The sequence below is a fragment of the Nicotiana tabacum genome, chromosome 17 (assembly GCF_000715075.1).
Source record: "Nicotiana tabacum cultivar K326 chromosome 17, ASM71507v2, whole genome shotgun sequence".
Classification (NCBI taxonomy): Eukaryota; Viridiplantae; Streptophyta; class Magnoliopsida; order Solanales; family Solanaceae; genus Nicotiana; species Nicotiana tabacum.
In genome coordinates this window covers 4810295-4832153 of record NC_134096.1, presented here as the reverse complement: position 1 = coordinate 4832153, position 21859 = coordinate 4810295, and the positions used below count along the sequence as shown (strand labels likewise).

At 38.0% G+C, this 21859-nt stretch overlaps 1 long non-coding RNA gene across 1 annotated transcript; it reads left to right on the top strand.

Annotated features, from left to right (window-relative positions):
• The first annotated feature begins 7674 nt into the window (after window positions 1-7674).
• LOC142171371 (uncharacterized) lies at window positions 7675-8806 on the top strand. The gene is made up of 2 exons (XR_012700934.1): window positions 7675-8028; window positions 8628-8806. It is a non-coding gene; the product is annotated as an uncharacterized LOC142171371 (long non-coding RNA).
• Window positions 8807-21859: the final 13053 nt, after the last annotated feature.

Below are 21859 nucleotides of genomic sequence, written 5' to 3'. Positions count from 1 at the left end.
TACTCTTCGTGAACGTGGCACATGGCTCGCGAACGTGTAGGCTGGTGGGCATAAGCCTTCATGAATGCGAACAGTATCTCATGAACACATAAGCCACTCGGGCTGTTGTTCATCGCGAACGCGAAGAAGGCCTGACGCGTGTGACTTAAAACAGACCAGAAAAACGGGAATTGGCCATTACTTTCAAATTTTCAAAACTAAGAGACCTAGAGGCGATTCTTCCAAAAGATTTTCTTCCCCAAACTTTTGGTAAGTGATTCTAACCTACTTTCTTTCAATTACCCAATACATTCCTTTAATTTTCACCCTAAAATCTAGGATTCCCATGGTAGAAATTAGGGGTTTGGGTAGAATTAGGGATTTTTGGGAAATTGGGATTTAGACCTCAATTTGGGGTCGGATTTCGAAACTAATTGCATATTCGAGCTCGGGGTTGAATGGGTGAATGGGTTTTGGTCCGAACCTCGAGTTTTGACCAAGCGGGCCCGGAGTTGATTTTTGACTTTTTGGCGAAAAGTTTGGGAAACCTAAATTTATGCATTGTAATTGATTTTTTTAGCAATATATGATGTTATTAAGTTAATTATGGCTAGATACGAGTGGTTTGGAGATGGAATCTAGAGAAAAAGCGGTAATTGAGGAGTGAGTGGCCCGTGGATCGAGGTAAGTGTTGTGTCTAACTTTGACTTGAGGGATTAGGAATCCTTGCCTTAATTGTAATATGAAAATCATGTGAGCGGCGTATATGTGAGATGATGAGTACTTATGCGCCGCCAATCTATTTGCCTTGCTTGTTTCCTTCCCGTTCTTATTGTATTATTTCTTTCCTCGCTTAAATTGTTACATGCCTACTTGCAACCCCATACCTAATTGCCACTTGTTAGATATTGTTTCTCCTTGTTGAAGATAATTGTTACCCCATCGTTTCCTTATCCCCTATTACTTGCTTGAGCTGTTTTTATTTGTGTGTTAGTGACATTTGTATTGGTCTCGCTGAGTAGTATTACCTGTGTAGAGTTTTATTAGGATAAGATTTCCATTTGCCTTTTTATGAAGTTTACGTATTGAGAAGAATCTTGTGTTAAATTGTGGAACTTCTATATGTGATTGATACGAATATGGTTAGATCGGGTTACACGCCGCAACAGGTGGAATAAAGGTGATATATTGAGGAAGAATAAGGGTGAATTGATATTATACGGTGGGATTGGGTTGCATGCCACAACAGGTGTAATAAGGGTGGAATATGGTGAAATAAGGGTGAACCGTGATTGTAATCATTATGATATGGTAGGATCGGGTTGCACGCCGCAATATTTTATCTATATTCTGTTGTTTATGATATTAAGAAGAAATAAGGGAGGATTGTGATATGTACGGTGGGATCGGGTTGCACGCCGCAACAATTTATATGGTTATGTTCTTTATTTGACTGTGTTAGCCGTACGGTAGTATCGAATTGCATTTAAGGATTGGTAATAGCTAGGCACTGATAAAGTACGTTGGGTCCTTCATTTATTCTCTGCAAGTTACTATTTTACTTTATTATGCTTTCTTTTCTATCTTATCATTCACTGTATGCAACTTATATTATGAGTGTCCCGCCATAGCCTCGTCACTCCTTCGTTAAGATTAGGCTCGGTACTTACCAGTGCATGGGGTCTGTTGTAATGATACTACACTCTACACTTCATGTGCAGATTTTAGAGCAGGTAGTGGCTGATCGAGAGGTTGGTTGTAGATTATACAGCTAGGAGACCCAAGGTAGTCCTACTGGCGGCCGCATGCCCTAACGTCCCCTTCCATACTCCTATACTTACTATTTTTACTTTACTTCCCAAACGGTTGTATTTTCTTTCCAACAAATGATTGTAGAAAATCTTAGTGTGTTCGTGAATTGTGACACCGGATTCTGGGTAGACATAGCTTGTAATTAAGGTTGTTATCCATATAGCTTCACGTTATTTCGCTTTACTTTTGCTTGTTACTTATAATCACTAAAAATGTAAAGGAATTGGCTAAATAACCTCTACCGTTGTCTTGCCTGGCAAGTGTGATGTTAGGCGCCATCACGATCCCAATGGTGGAAATTTTGGGTTGTGACACATGGTCTTAATGTGAGATTTGAGTTAGTCTATTATTACTTGAGTGACTGTTGGTTTTTCTATCAATTGACTAAGGTGTTGGTTGGTAACCATTTCGTTCTTAATAGATAATAATGCTCTTAGACCTACACTTATTATTTGTGTAAATGGTTAAACATATGAGAAATGGGTTCGCCTGGCAAGTGGTGTTAGCTGGGTGTTAGTCACACTAGGGGGTAGTTTTGGATATGACATATTTTATTTTTTTATTTTAATTTTACTTGTTGATTTGAGAAACATGGAATCTTGGAATTATAAGAGTTTTGATATTGGTAATTCTACTATTGAACTTACTTGTGCGTATTGTGGAGGAAACCACTTTTGGCGAAATTGTCAAAATATTTTTGATAGCGAGTTATGTGCACCAACTTAATCTTATGTGTGGAATATATGTGATGTTTGTGGTGGTCAAGATGGTCACTTTTATGGTTGTGCTTATATTTATTATCCTTCCCCCCCACCCCTTATTATGATGGTTTGCCTTTTATTTGTGAAGTTACTAGGAACAAAGAACCTGGGACTGACTCCAAGTTGCGCATAGTTGCCTCTTACCTTTGTAGGAGTAAGAGCATGAGAAACAAAGTCATTGCATGGAAGCAAAAGGAAGCAAGTGAGATAGTTAGAACTAAGTGTGGGGTACCCGCATAAAGAACCAATTATGGAAGAATTCTGAGTACCCCATGAGCTGCTAACGCTTCGACCATTAGCCTAACAGGGAGTATCTTTTACCCTCTTGCATTTATGGGTGTACATTGGGGACTGTAATGACCCAACCAGTTATTTTACCTTTTAGAACCCCGTTTCCTAAAATAAAACTTCTCGTATGTGCTTTTAATGATTTATGAATTGCGGGGATGGTTGGTTCGGGATTTGGAAGTGTTTGGGTTGAAATCGGAACACTTGGTTCCTTAAGTTGGCTTTAAAAGGCCAAGTTTGACTTCGGTCAATATTTTAACAAAATGACTCTGAAATAGAATTTTGACGATTCCAACAGCTCCATATGGTAATTTTGGACTTTGGAGTGTGTTCGGAATTTTATTTGGAAGTCTGTAGTTAAATTAGGCTTGAAATGGCTAAAATAGAAATTTAAGTTTGAAAGTTTGACCGGGGAGTTGACTTTTTGATATCGGAGTCGGAATCTAGTTTCGAAAAATTTTATAGCTCCATTATGTCATTTATGACTTGTGTGCAAAATTTGAGGTCAATCGAACTTGATTTGATAGGTTTCGACATCGAATGTAGAAGTTGGAAGTTTTAAATTTCATTAAGTTTGAATTGGAGCATGATTCGTGGTTTTAGCATCGTTTTATGTGATTTGAGGTTTCAAATAAGTCCGTATGATGTTTTAGGACTTGTTGGTATATTTGATTGAGGTCCCGAGAGCCTCGAGTGAGTTTCAGATAGTTAACAGATCAAAAGTTAGACTTAAAACAGCTGCTGCAATTTTTTCTTTATGCTGGAAATTCTAGGCTGTGATCGAGCCCAAGATCGAGGCCCAGGATCGAGACCCAAGATCGAGGCCATGATCGAGGCAGGCTCGAGGGTCATGATCAAAGGCCCATGCTTGAGAGCCATGATCGAAGACAAAGGCTCGAGGGCTATGATCGAAGCCACGATCGAGGCCGAGGATCGAGGCCATGATCGAGGCCGAGGATCGAGGTCATGATCGAAGACCCAGGCTCGAGGGCCATGATCGAACCACGATCGAGGCTGAGGATCGAGGTCATGATCGAGGGCTGCTTGGGCAGAATTATAAAGGAGGGCATTCGTCCCATTTGCCATTTTTAACAAATTGGAGCTTGAGTAGAGGCGATTTTTGATAGATTTTCAAGGAAAAGACATTGGGGTAAGTGATTCTAACTCGGATTTGGTCAATATACATGAATATATTATTGTTTTCACCATTTAATTAGTGTTTGAGATTGAAATTTGAGAAAATTTTAGAAATCTCATAGAAACGAATTTTTGAGATTTCGGTATCGATTCGGAGTCGGATTTGAGTGAAACTTATATGGTTGGACTCATAATTGAACGGGTTGTCGGATTTTGTAACTTTCGCCAGATTTCGAGACGTGAGCCCCACGGACGAATTTTTAATTAATTTCGAAATTTTAATAGAAAATGTAGTATTTTCTTATGAAATTGATTCTATAACTTTTGGTGAATGTATCGAATTATTTTTGGTTAGATTCGAGCCATTCAGAGTTGGATAATCGAGGAAAGGGTCTACAAGTAGATTAAATTGGAGCAAGATGAGGTAAGTCTCTTGTCTAATCTTGTGAGGGCGAAATTACCCCATAGGTAATTAAAGTAATAATTGTTGCTAATTGTGGGGGCTACGTACGCACGAGGTGACGAGAGTCCGTGCGTAGCTACTATTAATGCTAAAATTCGGGTAGTTTAGATCTCAAAGCATGAATTACTTGTGTAAATTATATTTTTTGTTTAATTAATATTATTTGATATATATATATATATTGCGAATTGTTAGTGAATTTTTAGATAAAAATATGAAAGGATGAAAATCTCATATGCTTGATTTTCTGTTTAAATTAATTAATTGTTAAGAGAAATTATTCTTCCTCCCGAATTTATCTTATAATAAATATACTCTCCTTCCGAAGGTACATAAGAAAATGTCCTCCTTTCTTGTGGAGTGAGCCGAATACCTCGGCAGAATAGATGCATCTATGGATCACGCTGCATGTCCCTCGGCAGTGTACACGACACTCTGGATTGGGCCGTACGACCTCGACAGAAATTGTGCATAATAATAATAATTACAAGATACTTTGATGGTTTATTGTAGCTTGTGAAGCTAATTGATAAATTAAAAATCTTTGAAATATAAAGAATTAATTATCTCTGTTTGTTAAGGAATTATTGTTATTCTTGTAAATGAGGCTAATTGATAAATTAAAAATTTATTGGGATTGAAGGAATTTAATTAATATATTGCAAATTGTTGCATTTGAAGGAATATAATTATTTCTGCTGGTTAAAGAAAATCATTGTAAATTCTATAAATCATGTTGATCTAGAAATTGCTATTTTTATTTAATTTATTATTATTGACTCTTAGTGAGTGTCAAAGTCGGTCATCTCAGCTCTACCACTTCGAGATTAGGCTTGATACTTATTGGGTACACGTTGTTTACGTACTCATGCTACACGTTTTGTACAGGATCTGAGGCAGGTACTAGTGGAGGACCGATCATCGTACATCCACGTTATCCAGAGGCGTAGTGGTGAGCTGCCTTGCTGGGCCGTTCTGTAGATACCAGTGCCTCTCCTTGTATTTTCATTCTGTCTATTTTTATTTCAGACAGTATTTGAGTTTTTGTATAATCTACTAGATGCCCATACACTTGTGACACCAGGTTTTGGCACACACATTGGTAGAATTTGGAATTGAAATTATTTTCTTGAATTTAAACTAATCGGTTTAATTTTATATTATCTTTAATATTTCTAGTAAAAGAATAACATTTCTTAGAAAAGTATTCTGAAAATAATTGATATATGTTTAACTTATTAGTTGGCTTGCCTAGCTGTAGTGTTGGGCGTCATCACGACCTTTAGGTGAAATTGGGTCGTGAGAGGGACAATACATACTTTTAAGTGTGGGGTAAAGATACTGTTTGGGTATTGCTATGCTATTTTAGTTGTCTTATTTTATGTGTGTTAAAAAACAAAAAAAAAATATAGAAATAATCCCTCTTACTTTTTCTTATGGCCACGGTTCTTTTCTAAGAGATGACTCTTTGAACCGAGTAGTAGTTTTTTTTTCCTTGTAGGTAGAATTTTCAAAATGATTTGAACTTTTCGCAACGATGGAATTCCTTGACAGTTTTCTTGAGGGCTTAAAGTCTGCAGAAAAATACAAAAAAAACTTTTTTTTTCTTTTGAACTGATAATGGATTGGGGAGAACATAAGTATCTATACATTTTGACATGTTTTATATCGGGGCTTAGGTTTGGAGCATTTGAACTAAGTATTTTCTTCATGGTCTTTGTAATTACGTGCCTTGAAAATATGTGTGCCTTTCTTTTGATGCTGAGGCTCATCTTTTGACTCTTGTAATTAATTTTCGTGTGCTTAAATTTTATGATGACTCTGCTAGTTTTTTTAACTTGAGAAATGAGTCTGAGCCGTCCTAAGTGAGTCGTGTGTATTGTGTGAGGTAAGATGTTGGTGTACTTTGTGCCATCCTTGTTAGTCTAGATCTTTCCCCGTGTGTGAGTCGAAGCGAAATGATTAAGTTTTGTAAGTTTGGGAAGTGATATAGGTTTTTTTTGATTGACCATTTAGCCTATTTACCTACTAGTGCTAATATTATCGTAGTCAACCATTTTAAGAATGTAGACATTTTCTTTGGATACCACATTACAAGGCGAATCCCCTTTATTCTTAATCATTCTTTTCGAACCTTTATCTCCGAAAACACTTAAGTAGCTTGATGAGTAAAGAATGAGATTGGATAATTTTTGAGTGGAATTATAGAAAAGCCAAAAAAGTGCATGTTTGTATAAACAATAAAAGGTACTAGCCAAAAATACCAAATTAAGGAGAGCGAAAAAAGTAAAAAAGAGAAAAAAAAGAGAAAAAAATGAATAACATATCACATATGTGTGTCTGGGCTAGTAAGTATCGATATGTTGATGTGCTTAATGAAGAAGGGCCTAAATGTGTATGGTTTCATGGCATGACATTGAAATGGTCATGACAAGAATGTGCTTAGAAGTGAAATGTAGTGTATTAAAGTACTTTGGAGGGTTAGTCACTACTTTCTCAAATATATCCTAGCTGTTCCCTTAGCCTACATTACAATTGATAAAGTCCTACTTGATCCTAGACTTTGCGTGCTTAAATTAGTAGAGACTTACCCTACGGGAAAGCCCATGGAACGAGCTTTGGGTGGCATAAGAGTTTATTTATGAGAGTGAGCAAATTCTTTCGATCTGAGAGTCCTTAAAATATATTAGAACTTATATTTGAGTGTGTGGACTATTTTGTGGTTTGTTGGTGAGGGCATATGATTTGCAAAGGATTGGTAGAGACCTTGATTTTTGAGTTGGAACAAAGAGTGAGTCATAGTGTGGAATGCATTAGAGTCAAGTTTTGAGGCGAGGACGTTAGAAAGAGCCACATGAATATTTTAAATGATCTTGGCATGAGTCTAAAACTTGAGGAAAGGTATGAAGAGTGTATGCATTGGGTTTTAAATGTTGATATAAACCATTGTCATTGGTGTCATGTTTAAGTAGTGAACTTTCTTGTAATAATAAAATTATGTACTTCCATTACGTTTATTAGAAGTGAAAAGTCATTTCTTGATTTCTACCAAAGAGAAAGTATGTGGAAGAACGGATCTCACGGCTTCATATTTTCAGTTAGTAATTTAACCTTAATTTAACACAAGCACAACCAAGAAAAATCATACAAAACAGGAAATCATCCAACTTTTAAGGCAAATCTCCAACAAAAAGTTTCAAAATACACCTATAAATAGCATAATCAATAGCATAACCAAATCGTCCCAAAAAAGAAACACAAAGCAACAAGCACATTAAAAAAAAGTAATATCAAGCGAAAAGCGAGTAGCGAAACGTCAAAAAAAAAATAAAAAAATGGAATCATCAAAGAAGCTTGTTGCAGTGTTTCTTGTGTGCATGGTTATGCTATCATCATCTGTGCATGTTTCCAAGGCTCATGAACAAGAAAAAAGTAACGCAGAAATGTTTAAAGAAGCTGTTCTAAAGACTAATGCTGAATACACAACTTGCTTCAACATATGTGAAAAGACATGTATTGCTCAAGGTCTTGGATACACTCATTGTGAGATGAAGTGTGACAGCGGCTGCAACGCCAAGTTGCTAAAAGGTATATACACTAACAGTGTAAGTTTAACACGTGCTAGTAGATCACTACAAAAAAAGATAAAAAAAAAATGCTAAATATATTGTTGGACTATCGACAAATAATTTAAATATATCTTCCATTTTATTTTTAAACTATTTTCGTCGAAGTTGGCTTCTTGGTGAAACAGAGTCGATGAAAATTCCTTCACAACAAATCAATTTCCAAGGATATAACTATTAGAAATTCGTACTTTTTTCGGTAGAGATATTAGATTATATATATTAATGTTTATCAGAGGAATTTATAAATAGTAATTACCATATAAATATCTCGATTGTATAAATTTATCTTTTGTATTATTCGTATATAAAACTAAAACCGATTTTTACCATGTTATCACATTAATGTTTATCATAAAAAAATAACTAATTACCTTATAAATGCATGATTGTATAAATGTATTTTTTTACCTTCACCACATTGAACGTCTTAATAAAACTTAGTTTTTATTACTTGTACAGTTCTTTCTTCAATCCTTCACATTTTTTTCTTTAATTCAAACATATAGTTGTTGATTATTCTTCCATTTTCTAATACGTTATTCTCTACGATTTTCTCAGAGAAACTCGAGAGATTGAAGAATTTGAAGCCTTGAAGATGGACCAAAGGATGCAAAAATAGAAAATATTTAGGGAAAGACAAATAAAGTAGTGGTTTTCCATTTCTACTAATTAATTCATTCATCATTTCTTTGCCATTGTACTCGTAATTTATTGATTTAATAAAGTCGTTTCTTTCTCTTATTATTCTTGTTTCTTTCGAGTCAGTCGCAACAAATTTCTTAATTTTATTTTATTTTATTTATATCTTCTTAATTTTCTTGATATTTTTGGCAATATTCTTGTTATTTTGGGCACCGATGTTGTGTGTTAATTTGTCCGGTTGACTAATTAATGTATCTTTTTGTCACGACCCAAAACTTAGCCTGCCACGATGGTGCCTAGCATGGTACTAGGCAAGCCGAAATTTCAAAATATTTCCTACACGTTAAATGAAAAGGAACTAAAATAGTTTAAATGATTAAAGCTCTCTAAAAGCTGGATGGAAAAGCAAAACTCAATACGGAAATCCCCAAAACTAGGGTGTCACTAAGTACATGAGCGTCTATACAACACAAGTCTGAAAAATATCGTCTATGAAAAACTGAAACAAAATTCATAAAGCTGAAAGATAGGGAAGGAGGGTCAAGGTCTGCGAACGTCGGACAGCTACCTTGAAGTCTCCGAAGGATCAAACTGCGCGGATAATCAACACCCACTGTGGCCAGAAACATTTGGATTTGCACACGAAGTGCAGGGTGTAATGTAACGCCCGACCGGTCATTTTGAGCATTTGCATTCCGTTCAGCAATTTGAAGTCTTGAATAGCTTCATATGATGTATTATGGCGTGTGTGAATTGTCTGCGTTGGTTTTCATGTGTTTTCGGAATTAGTTTGGAATAATGAATTTCATAGTTGAAGATTTAAGTTGGAAGAGTTTACCAAATTTGACTTTTTAGTATTGGACCTCTGATCAGAGTTTTGATGATTCCGTTAGGTCCGAATGGTGATTTTGTACTCGGGTGTATGCCCGGATTTGCACTTGAATAATTCTAGAAGGTTTAGGCACTAATTGGCGAAATTTGAAAATTTGAAGGTTTGAAAATGTTCATATGTTTGACCGAGATTTGATTTTATTGCTATCGAGGTCGTATTTTGATTCCGAAAGTTATAGTAGGTCTGTTAAGTCATTTTATGACTTGTGTGCTAAATTTGAGATTAATCCGAGGTGTTTAGGCTTGTTCGCAGTTAGTTTTGAATTTTGAAACTTCAATAACGTCATTAAGTTGATTTGAAGTGCAATATGTGATTTTGATGTTGTTAAGTGAGATTTGAAACATTGAGTAGGTCTGAGTTATGATTTAGAACTTGTCTGCAAATTCGGGGTCATTCGGGGTTTGTTTGATAGCATTCAGACGCTTGGTTGTAATTTTAGAAGTTCTTGAAATCTCCCTTCAAATTTCATGCGTGTTGATGTATGATTCATGGTTTCGAGTGTTATTTTGGTTATTTGATCGTGCGAGCAAGTTTGCATGATGTTTCTAGACTTGTGTGGATGTTTGGCGTTGAGCCCCGGGGACTCGTGTGAGTTTCGGGGTCGTTTCAGATCATTTTTAGGCCTTTTTAGTTGCTGATTTTTTACTACAGGGGTGTGTATCACGATCGCGAACATTTGGTCGCGTTAGCGAAGAGCAAGCTGCAATCTGGGACCTTTTGAAATGCGATCGCAAAAACCTTTTCGTGATTGCATAGGAGAAACTTCTGCTGCATATGGCTGATTTTGGAAGCTTATATCCTGTAATTCATAAGGATTTTGGCGATGATCCAAAAAGAAAAGTTGTAGCCGTTGATGTTTAATTTTCAGAAAGTCAAATCATTTGTCATTTAGAGCTTTGTAAAAAAAGGTATGGCAATTACACTAGAGGCTATCAGGGAAGAGTTAGAAAATTGTTGTTGAAGAATTTGTTCCTCGCGATCGCGAAAGGATGTCCGCGATCGCGAAGAAGGAAGCCTGGCCAGTGGATTTAATTTCCAATTTTAGGCCTTTGAGCCATTTATCCAAATTTTGAGTTCGGGACCTCGGGATTTAGCGATTTCTAAGGCGATTTTCATCACATGGATTGGGGTAAGTGTTCTCTACTCAGTTTCGATTTTATTTCATGAATCTATCTTCGTTTTTGGCATTTAATTAAGTATTTTAAGAGAGAAATTGGTGGATTTTTATTAATGTTTCATAGAGTGAATTTTTGAGCTTTGAACATTGATTCGGAATTGGATTTGAGTGAAACTAGTATGATTGGACTCGTAATCGAATGGGTTATCAGATTTTGTAAGTTTTGTTGGGTCCCAAGGTACAGAACTAGTATGGTTGGACTCGTAATCGAATGTAATTATTTGATGTATTTGAGTTGCTTTTGGCTAGTTACAAGCTGTTTAGAGGTCGGTACGCGCGGGATGGCAGTTTTGGAGTTTCATTTGGCTTGCTCGGTATTGTATTTGGCTTGTTCGAGGTAAGTAACACTTGTAAACTTAGTGTTGAGGGTATAAAATCCCGAATTATGTGTTATGTGATTGATGTTGAGGTGACGCGCATGCTATGTGACAGGCGTGTAGGCGTGCACCATGTAAATTATGATTTAGTCGATTCGATGGAACTATGTAGCTATCTTATCTGAACATTTTTATTGTACTGTATGTGTTACAGCACTTGAGTTGTAATTTATGCTAGAAATCACATTTAGGCTATATGCTGGTACTATTGGGACCCACAGTGGTCGTTCTTTGCTATTGAGTTATTTGCTTAATTGCAGTTATGTACTCAGTCGCATTTACCATTACATATCATATCTCAGTCTCAGCTATCATATGTTGTCACATCTCGTGTCATTGATTAGGGATGCATAGCATGAGTGTTGTAAGCCCTAGATACTACAGAGATTGATTACTGAGTGAGGTCAAGGGCCTATTGTGAGTGATATTTATGGGATCAGGCTGCATGCCGCAGCATGCTTTATTGATTCATACCAGGATTTGGCTTATTATAGTGCTTGGTATGGATCGGCCCCTCTAGAGTCTGCACATCCACAGTGGGCACAATTGCTATGGATTTGGGCTGAATCTGCCCTGGATTCATTTGTATTGGGTTGGATCTGCCCTGGATTTATTTATGTTTGGGCTAGATTGCCCTGGGCTGGATCTGCCCTGTACAGTACTGAGTGACTTAGTGTTCTGAGTATTTTGCATGATGAGTGAGGATACGAGACAGTGAGATTAATTTCTCCGAGAGTGTGAGTACATGAGTTCATCACTGAGATGCATTGCACTTGACATGCGTACTTGAGATACATGCATAGAGATGCATTTCCTCATGCTACCCAGTTTTCGTGACATTCATGGTTTCACTTGCATATCAACATGTAGGTATCGAGATTTACTTTCCTAATGATATCTGAAAATGAAACATCTTAATTATCCTTCAAATTTTTGGGAAAAATCATACTTTTACAAAATTACTCTTATGTTAGTGATTTCGGTAAAAGATTTGTGTTTTCACTGATATACTTAAAAAGCATGCCTATTTTTCGAAACTGCGAATGAGGTGAGAAATATATCTCCGAGTTACTTCTCTTATCACTTTTATTATGTTGTTATGAACTGTTGTTGGCTATTGGTGTTGGACTTCGACCTTTGTTCCAGCTCGTCACTACTTTCAACCTAAGGTTAGGTTTGTTACTTATTGAGTACATATGGTCGATTGTACTCATACTATACTTTTGTACCTTGCGTGCATGTGTTGGATGCTGATAGTGCTATGCACGACGGGAGCTCGATTTGAAGATGTACCTGCGTTCCGGTCATAACTGCCTCTTGAACTTGGTAGCTTTAGAATTATAATTTGTTCCTATTTATTTCAAACAAATGGATGTACTTTATTTCATACCATCTTTGTAAATTCTAAATCTTAGAAGCTCACGATTTGTACTACCGGTCCTTGGGAAATGTATTAAGGTTCAGTTATTTTATCATTTATTTGTCTCAATAAATCTCATTAAAATGGAATTGTTAATTGGCTTACCTAGCGAGTTGGATTAGGTGCTATCATGACTAGTTGGATTTTGGGTTGTGACAAGTTGGTATCAGAGCTCTAGGTTCATAGGTTCTACGATTCATGAGCAAGTGTCTAGTGGAGTCTTGTGGATCGGTATGATGACATCCATACCTATCTTTGAGAGGCTACAGGGCATTTAGGATAAACTTTCTATCTTTCTTTCCTTATCGTGCGGCATTGATTCAGCTTGAAGTGTAACTCTTTGAATTCCTTCCATGCACTCGTATGCACATTTGAGCGCTCAGTATCAGCTGTGCATCGACGACTTGTAATTCCATGGATGAGGTGCGAGATGTCATTTCTACGTGCTGATGATGGGCCCGTCTGGACGATTTGAGGCCGTATTTTGACGATAACTTGAGCACGGGGATTTAAGTTATGTGAGTATATGCTTTTGGACTTATATGTATGGTAGTGTCCCTATAAGTAGAATTTATGGATCGGTGAGTAGTTGGATGGCTATATGATAAAATATGGTGTGACTGCGGGATGTGTTCAGATCGTTTGAATGTGACGAGAACATTTTGCTTGAGATGTAAAAAGGACTATTGGGTGTTTGATTCCGGTCTTGATATAACCTATAATCTCGAGTTATAAGTGTGTTGACGGATCTTTCATGTTGTTTAATTGAGATAGATTTTCATGTCTTATTGATGAGTTCAGACTCGAAAAGATTAAGCGATTGCGTAGTAGTTGTGGCTGTGAAAGGGGATAGAGAGATGTCAGTTTGAGGCTAAGTTGGTGGGTTATCACATGCGCGATAATCTACAGATGTGTGATCCTTATGATGTTGTGTGGCGGCTTTCTTTTCTACCAGTGGGTATAGGTGTTGCGATTTGAGTTCAGATTGGTTGAGAAAGTTGACTGACCGTCACGAGGATGAATGCGAGAATTGCAGATAATTTGAGATATTAGATGGTTTGTGTTACACGAGCTTTTGAAGGATTTAGTTGAATCTCATTGCGGTATTATGGAAGTAATGGGGTATGGGTATTGTGAGCTATCGAGTGTTTCAATCTATGGCTTTGAGCCAAGTGGGGGGAGTCTGCTATAACCGATTTGATTGCATGGTTATCTGTTGTGCTGTTTTCGGTTTGAGGCATACTTGTGAATCAGTTATGACTTCTAAAGGTTGAGATCGAGGATGACTTGAGTAAGGAAATTTCTGAATACGGATTATATTACACTTTATGGGTATGTGGAAATCATGGAATGATTTGAATTGTTATTCCGTGACGGTTGTAGTACGCATTGGACTAGGAATTTGCTTGGATACGTTAAGGCGAGGTTACTTCCTTGGGTATTGTCGTGCTAATGAGGCACATGTCGTTCGGCCCGTTTGGGTGGTGCAGTTAAGATTTGAACAGAGTAGATGACTCTAGAGAAGGTTCTAATGGATTCAAGAATTATATGTAGAAATTGAGAATTTATTCGGATTTGCATATGGCTAGACTCCGAGATTTGCATCGGATGGTGTTGGGACTCGCAGTATTTTTGTATCACTATGAATTCTACATTTCAGTATCATGAAGGTAAAGGAAATAGTTCCAGGCTCACATAAGGACTCTTTGGAGTGGGAATCTCGATTGTGGTACTTTTGGGGTGCTTGATAGGGAATACAACAACTTATAGGCCTTAGGGCGGTGTGGTTTTATTCTAGGATCTCGTGGGGTGAGTTTTGTTTGAGGATCATTGTATTATGGCGAGGAGGAGTGTCAACTTGAGGATAATTCAGAAGGAACTCAGAGAAATAATACAGCTTAGTAGTAGGTTGGATCAACAAGGTAATAGCTATGATCGGTTCTTTGGGTACTTATGATGTGGTGAGTCCCTACAGGTGCTCGGCAACAATACTCTTGGATTTGGCAACCTGCGTGGCTTGGTTGAGTTAGAGAGATTCAGTTCTGATGGTTTGGTTATGTGCTAATGGCTTTCGGAGAGTTCTCGATGATTTCTACCATGGTTTGAGATGGATATTTCCTACTCGCGAGAGGAGCATATTGCGTATTTTGATTTTCTCCTTGGTGATATCAAATGGAAGGTTTCCAGCTGACCGAGTAGGTATTCTGCTTGTGAATTAGAGTTGATTATGAGATTCTCATACTTTTCATATGATGGCATGATAGATGCGGTGTGTTCAGTGGGATTGCGATTTGCATGTGCAAGGTCACGGTTCATATTTGGAGGGAAGGTCATGAATTAAGGACAAAATGGAAAATTTTAGATATTTAGATGAATGTTATAACTACTTGGTAATTCCTATTAAGGGTGCGCATTTCAGAAGGCGCATTGTGTGTTGACTTACGAATGCTTCATTGGTATTGCGGTACTCACCTTGTTGATCGACTGCTGATGTTCAAATTTTGCTATGTGGCACAGAAGAATTATAGAAATATCTCTCATAGGGATGATTGTGTTTGAGTGACATGTTAATCATTCGCGTGGTGGAGTTGGGATCGGCTATGGTGATTCATGTATTCCATGGATTTGAAGATTGGGAGTTCTCGAAAATAGATTTTTTCAGGGTTGCGGACTGTGAAGATGTGGCCAAAGTTAGCTATATGGTAGCACGTACTATGGTTATTCAAGATTGACTTTTGGAAGGCTATTTATCCAATTGGGGACGACCAAAGTTGATTTGGGGGCTCATTGGTAGTCCTTATAAGGATGTGTATTCTACACTGTGTCGGATTGGTTGACTTCGTACTGCTATAGCCAAGGGATGAGCCAATCGGTTAGAATTGATCTTATTTGTATCTGATATATTCTATCAGTTACTCTTCTATGATACGAGGGGCGGTGATTTGCTGGTTATACGCACACATGGTGCAGTTCTATTTGGGTCGTGTAGCGAAATTCGAGCGAAATGGTTTTTGGGATGTGGAATTGTTCATTGGCGCCTTGGTTATGCCCTTTTCCGGTTGTGGTATATTGTGTTATTTGCTTCTCCGTGGTTTCGGTCATGCACCTTGGGTACTTGATGTCAAATTGCGCATGGTTGTTGATTTTGAGCATTGTGGCTTGAGATATTTCATTTGGACCAGTGTTAGGATGGGGTCACTCATTGCAGCGGAGTTATGTTGAGATATGATCCTTTGTGATTGATTCATTTGTCTTGGTTCTACTATGTATGATAGGCTCATAGCATTGCGGTCGTGGTGGTACTTGTTGAGCTTGCGGGACGGTTTTCTCATTTGAGTCATCTTTCATTTTTGGGTGCATTGAGTTATTGGGTATTGGTGCACGGATTGCACGGTTTGTGGCTCTAGGTTGTATTGGTGCCGCGTGTCAATAAAATGATTGTGTTTGACGAGATGAGGTCATTGGACCTAGAATGGGTATTATCGGATTTGATTGCAGTATATATAGAGGAATAATATCGGAGGTCAGCTTAGATTTTAGACTACGGTTCCTGTCGGACGAGAGAGTTCTCCATGACTTGTTGATCTGATAAGTGATTATGATTTTTTGCGTGTTTCTTTCATCATCGGCAGTGTACTAAGGATTTGAACGAGGCTTTATTTGATATGAGGTTTATTAACGGTGACAGGTTTGTATTGAGAAGTTATTGTGGCCATTTGCTACAAGTACACGAGGTATGCGGTATATCATGTGATTACATCTTGGGTATGGTTATGTCTTGATACACCTTGTTCAGACCTATACAGTGTGTAAATGCAGGATTCAGGTCTTATAGGAAATTTCGGATGTTGGAAATTAGATTCTATGGTTTACGGGCGAAGGTTGAAGTAATGATCTTCAGTTATGTTTTGTTGTTAGGCCTATATGGAATACGGTGACGTGGGATCACCCATGAGTATATACATGATAAGATGATAAGGTTACACGGTAGTTTGATGGCTTTGGAACGACTCTTGGCACATTCGAGGATGAACATATGTTTAAGTGGGGGAGAATGTAATGACCCGACCGGTAGTTTTGAGCATTTGCATTCCGTTCAGCTATTTAAAGTCTTTAGTAGCTTCATATGATATATTATTACGTGTATGAATTGCCGGCGTTGGTTTTCAGGTGTTTTTGGAAATAGTTTGCAAGAATGAATTTCATAGTTGAAACTTTAAGTTGGAAGAGTTGACCAAGTTTGACTTTTTAGTATTCGATGTCGGATCGGAGTTTTGATGATTCGGTTAGGTCCGGATAGTGATTTTGGACTCAGGTGTATGCCCGGATTTGCATTTGGATAATTTTAGAAGGTTTCGACACTAATTGACGAAAGTTGAAAAATTGAAGGTTTGGAAATGTTCTAGAAGGTGCGATTTGTGATTTTGATATTGTTAAGTGAGATTTGAAACATCGAGTAGGTCTGCGTTAAGATTTGGAACTTGCCTGTAAAATTCGGGGTCGCTCGGAGTTGGTTTGATAGCATTCGGACGCTTGGTAGTAATTCTAGAAGTTCTTGAGTTCTCCCTCCAAGTTTCATGTGTGTTGATGTCCGATTCATGGATTCGGGTTTTATTTTGTAATTTGATCGCGCGAGCAAGATTGTATGATGTTTCTAGACTTGTGTTGATGTTTGGCGTGGAGCCCCGAGGGCTCGGGTGAGTTTCGTGGTGGTTTCGGACCATTTATAGGCCATTTCCAGTTGCTAGTTTTTGGCTACAGGGGTGTGCATCGCGATTGCGAACATTTGGTTGCGTTAGCTAAGAGCAAACTGCAGTTTGGGGCCTTGTGAATCGCGATCGTGAAAAAGCTCTTTCGCGATCGCATAGGAGAGATTTCTTCTTCAGATAGCTGACTCTGGAAGCTTATATCTTGCAATATATAAGGAATTTGGTATTATTTCAAAAATGAAAGTTGTAGCCCTTGATGTCTTGTTTTCAATTAAATAAACCATTTTTCATTTGCAGTTTTGTACAAAAAGTAATGACCATTTTACTAGAGGCTATCTAGGAAGAGTTTGAAAATTGTTGTTGAAGAATTTGTTGATCGCGATTCTGAAGAAGAAAGGCTGAGCAACAGAATTAATGTCCAATTTCGGACCTTTGAGCCATTTATCCATATTTTGAGTTGGGAACCTCATGATTTAGCGATTTTAATTACATGGATTGGGATAAGTATTCTCTACTTAGTTTCAATTTTATTTCATGAATCTATCTTCGTTTTGGCATTTAATTGAGGATTTCAAGAGAGAAATTGGGGGATTTTGTCTAAAGTTTTGTAGAGTGAATTTTTGAGTTTTGAACATCAATTCGGAGTCGTATTTGAGTGAAACTAGTATGGTTGGACTCGTAATTGAATGAGTTATCAGATTTTGCAAGTATTGTCGGGTTCCGAGGAGCAGACCCATATTTGACTTTTTGGTTGACTTTGTTCTTTTGATTAAAGATTCGACCTTTATCATTTGGAATTGTTTACTTAGGCATTATTTGATGTATTTGAGTTGCTTTTGGCTAGTTTCAAGTCGTTCTTAGGTCGGTACGCATGGGATGACATTTTTCGAGTATCGTTTGGCTTGCTCGATATTGGATTTGGCTTGTTCGAGATACCTAACACTTATAAACTTGGTGTTGAGGGTATGAAACCTTGAATTACGTGTTATGTGATTGATGTTAAGGTAATGCACATGCTAGGTGATGGGGGTGTGGGCGTGCACCGTGTGAATTTTGATTTAGTCGATTCCATGGAACTGTGTAGCTATCGTATCTAAACATTTTTACTATCCTCTATGTTTTAGAGAAGTTGAGCTGTAATTTATCTAGAAATCATGTTTAGGCTATATGTTGGTACTATTGGGACCCACAGTGGTCGTTCTTTGCTGTTGAGTTATTTGCTTAATTTTAGTTATGTACTCAGTCGCATTCATCATTACAAATCATATTTCAGTCTCTGTTATCATATATTGTCATATATCATATCATTAATTAGACTAGATCTGCCCCAGATTCATGTGCATTGGGTTGGATCTGCCTTGGATTTATTTATGTTTGGGCTGGATCTACCCTGGACTGGATCTGCCCGGTTTTGGTGACATTTATGGTTTCACTTGCATATTGACATGTAGGTATATAGATGTACTTTCCTCATGCTATCTGAAAATGAAACATCTTAATAATTGTTGAAAGTTTTGGAAAAAATCACAGTTTTACAAACTTACTCATATTTTGGTGATTATCGTAAATGATTTGGGTTTTCACTGATATACTTGAAAAGCATTCCTATTTTTCGGAACTGTGAACGAGCTGAGCATTATATCTCTGAGTTACTTCTTTTATCACTTTTATTATGTTGTTATGAACTGTTGTTGGGTATTGGTGTTGGACTACGACCTTTGTTCCAGCTCGTCACTACTTTCAACCTAAGGTAAGGCTTGTTACTTATTGAGTACATGGGGTCGGTTGTAGTCATACTACACTTCTGCACCTTGCGGTGCAGATATTGGATGCTGAAGTTGCTGTGCACGCCGGGGCTGGATTTGAAGATGTACCTGCGTTCCGGTCATAGCTGCCTCTTGAACTTGGTAGCTTTAGAAATTTAATCGGTTCCTGTATATTTCAAACAGAGGATGTAATCGGTTTTGGTCATAGCTGCCTCTTGAACTTGGTAGCTTTATAAGCTCATGATTTGTACTACCGGTCCTTGGGAAATGTATTAAGGTTCATTTATTTTATCATTTATTTGTGTCAATAGATCTCATTAGAATGGATAGTTGTCAATTGGATTACCTAGTGGGTTAGATTACGTGCCATCACGCAACTCAGTAAGTAATAAGACTAACCGTTGGACCGAAGGTAGTGATGAGCTTCACGAATACAGTTCGATTTACAGAAAAAATATAATACAGGAGAAATTGTCATGCTTCCAAGTTATACGTTTATAGCCAAAACAGTTAATTAATGTCAAATTCAATTGAAACATCATATTGTATCTCTCAGAGACTAGATGACAGTGATACATGCCAGCTGAAGTGCAACAGTAATGAAATCAAGTGCATAATCTCGGGGTAACAGTCACTCAGTCTTCCTAGTCACTCATTCCTCACAGTCTCTCAATTCTCCAGTCGCTCGGCACTTTCACTCGCACTCAGTAGGTACCTGCACTCACTAGGGGTGTACAGACTCCAGAGGGACTCCTTCAGCCCAAGCGCTATAATAAGCCAATCATGGCATTAATAAATAAAACTTGCTGCGACGTGCAGCCCACTCCCATAAATATCCTCACAATCAGGCCATCAGTCTCACTTAGTCATCAATCTCTCGGGTCTCTCAATAATTATGATAATCAGCCCAAACAATGAAGATATAATGTATCAATAAAGAACAATAGATACTGAGTTGTAATATGTAAGTAAAATTGTGACTGAGTACAAAACAACAATTTAGCAGATAATTCAACATGTAATGTGATCTTTGTGGGTCCCTACAGTACCAACAGATAGCCTAAACATGATTTCTAACATGATTTCCAGTTAATTTCATTAATACATGGAGAATATACGAATAACAACATATTATTCAACTATAAGATTTCATGGAATTGACCAAGTCACAATTCATACGGTGCACGCCTACACGCCCATCACCTAGCATGGGCGTCACCTCAAAACCAATAACATGACATATAATACGGGGTTTCATACCCTCGGAACAAAATTTGAAACTGTTACTTACCTCAACCCGTGCAAATCCCTACTCCAACATGCCATTGCCTCGCGAATCGGCCCCCAAATACCCCGAATCTAGCCATAAACAGTTCGATACAATCAACACGAGCTAAAGAAATCAATTCCATAAGAAAATACTAAGTTATTAATCAAAAGTCAAAAGTCGACTCAAACGCCGGCTCCGGGCCCAAGTCTTGAAATTTGTTAAAAGTCATAAAATCCGAAAGCACATTCAACCAAGAGTCAAACTATACTAAATTTACCAAAATCCGACACCAAATTGTCACTCAACTCCCCAAATTAAACTCTCCAAATCCCTAGCCTTAAACTCCCAAATTACACCTCAAAACCACACAATCTAGGTGGGAAAATCAATGGGGAAACATAATTAATGAATGAATTAAACCACAAGTGACTTACCTCAAGAATCCTTTCGAAATCCCTCTCACAAATTGCCTAAGCCCGTACTTGAAATATCCAAAATGAAGAAAATCTAGGAAACCCTCGAGTTTAAACACTGCCCCGTGCTTTCGCACCTGCGGCCAAATATCTGCACCTGCGGAATCGCTTTTGCGGAAAATCCTTTGCTTCTGCAGAAATCACTTAAGTCCATAGGGTCTGCATCTGTGCTCCAGGTTCCACACCTATGGAAACGCTTTTGCGGTCCATGATCCGCTTCTACGAAGGCAGCCTACGCCCCTATTCTCCGCATCAGCGTAGCCTTGCTCACACCCGCGGGCTCGGTGATGATGATTACCCGTCGCACCTGCGTCCTACCCCAGCTTAGCCCTGCACCTACGCAACATCAGCCGTATCTGCGGCAAAGCACCTGCGGCCAATCCCTCGCAGGTGCAATCATACCAGAAAACTCCCAACTTCAGCAATGCACTAAGTCTCATTTTCGATCCGTTAACTATCCGAAAATAACCCGAGCCCCCCAGGACCTCAACCAAACATACAAATAAGTCCTAAAATACGATACGAACTTAGTCGAGCCCGTTGAAACAGGAAAATTCCAACTTCTATAAATGACGCCAAAACCTATCAAATCACATCCGATTGACTCTAAATGTTGCACACAATTCACAAATGACACCACGAACCTACTCCAACTCTCGGAACTGGAATCCGACCCCGATATCAAACTCCCGAAACCCCAATCTGAGCCTGGTATCCACAAAGTCCACTCTTGGTCAAACTTCCAAATATCTAACTTTCGCCATTTCAATCCTAATTCCACTACGGAGCTCTAAATCACAATCCAGATACGCTCCTAAATCAAAAATCCCCCAACGGAACCATCAAAACTCCATTCTGGAGTCGTCTACACATAATTCCACATCCAGTGAACCTTTTCAACTTAAGCTTTCAACCTTGAGACTAAGTGTCTAAATTCATTCAAAAACCTCTTCGGTCTCGAACCAACTACCCCGGCAAGTCACATAACAATTGTAAAGCATAAAATGAGCGGTAAATAGGGGAACGGGGCTACAAATCTTGAAACGACCGCCTGGGTCATTACA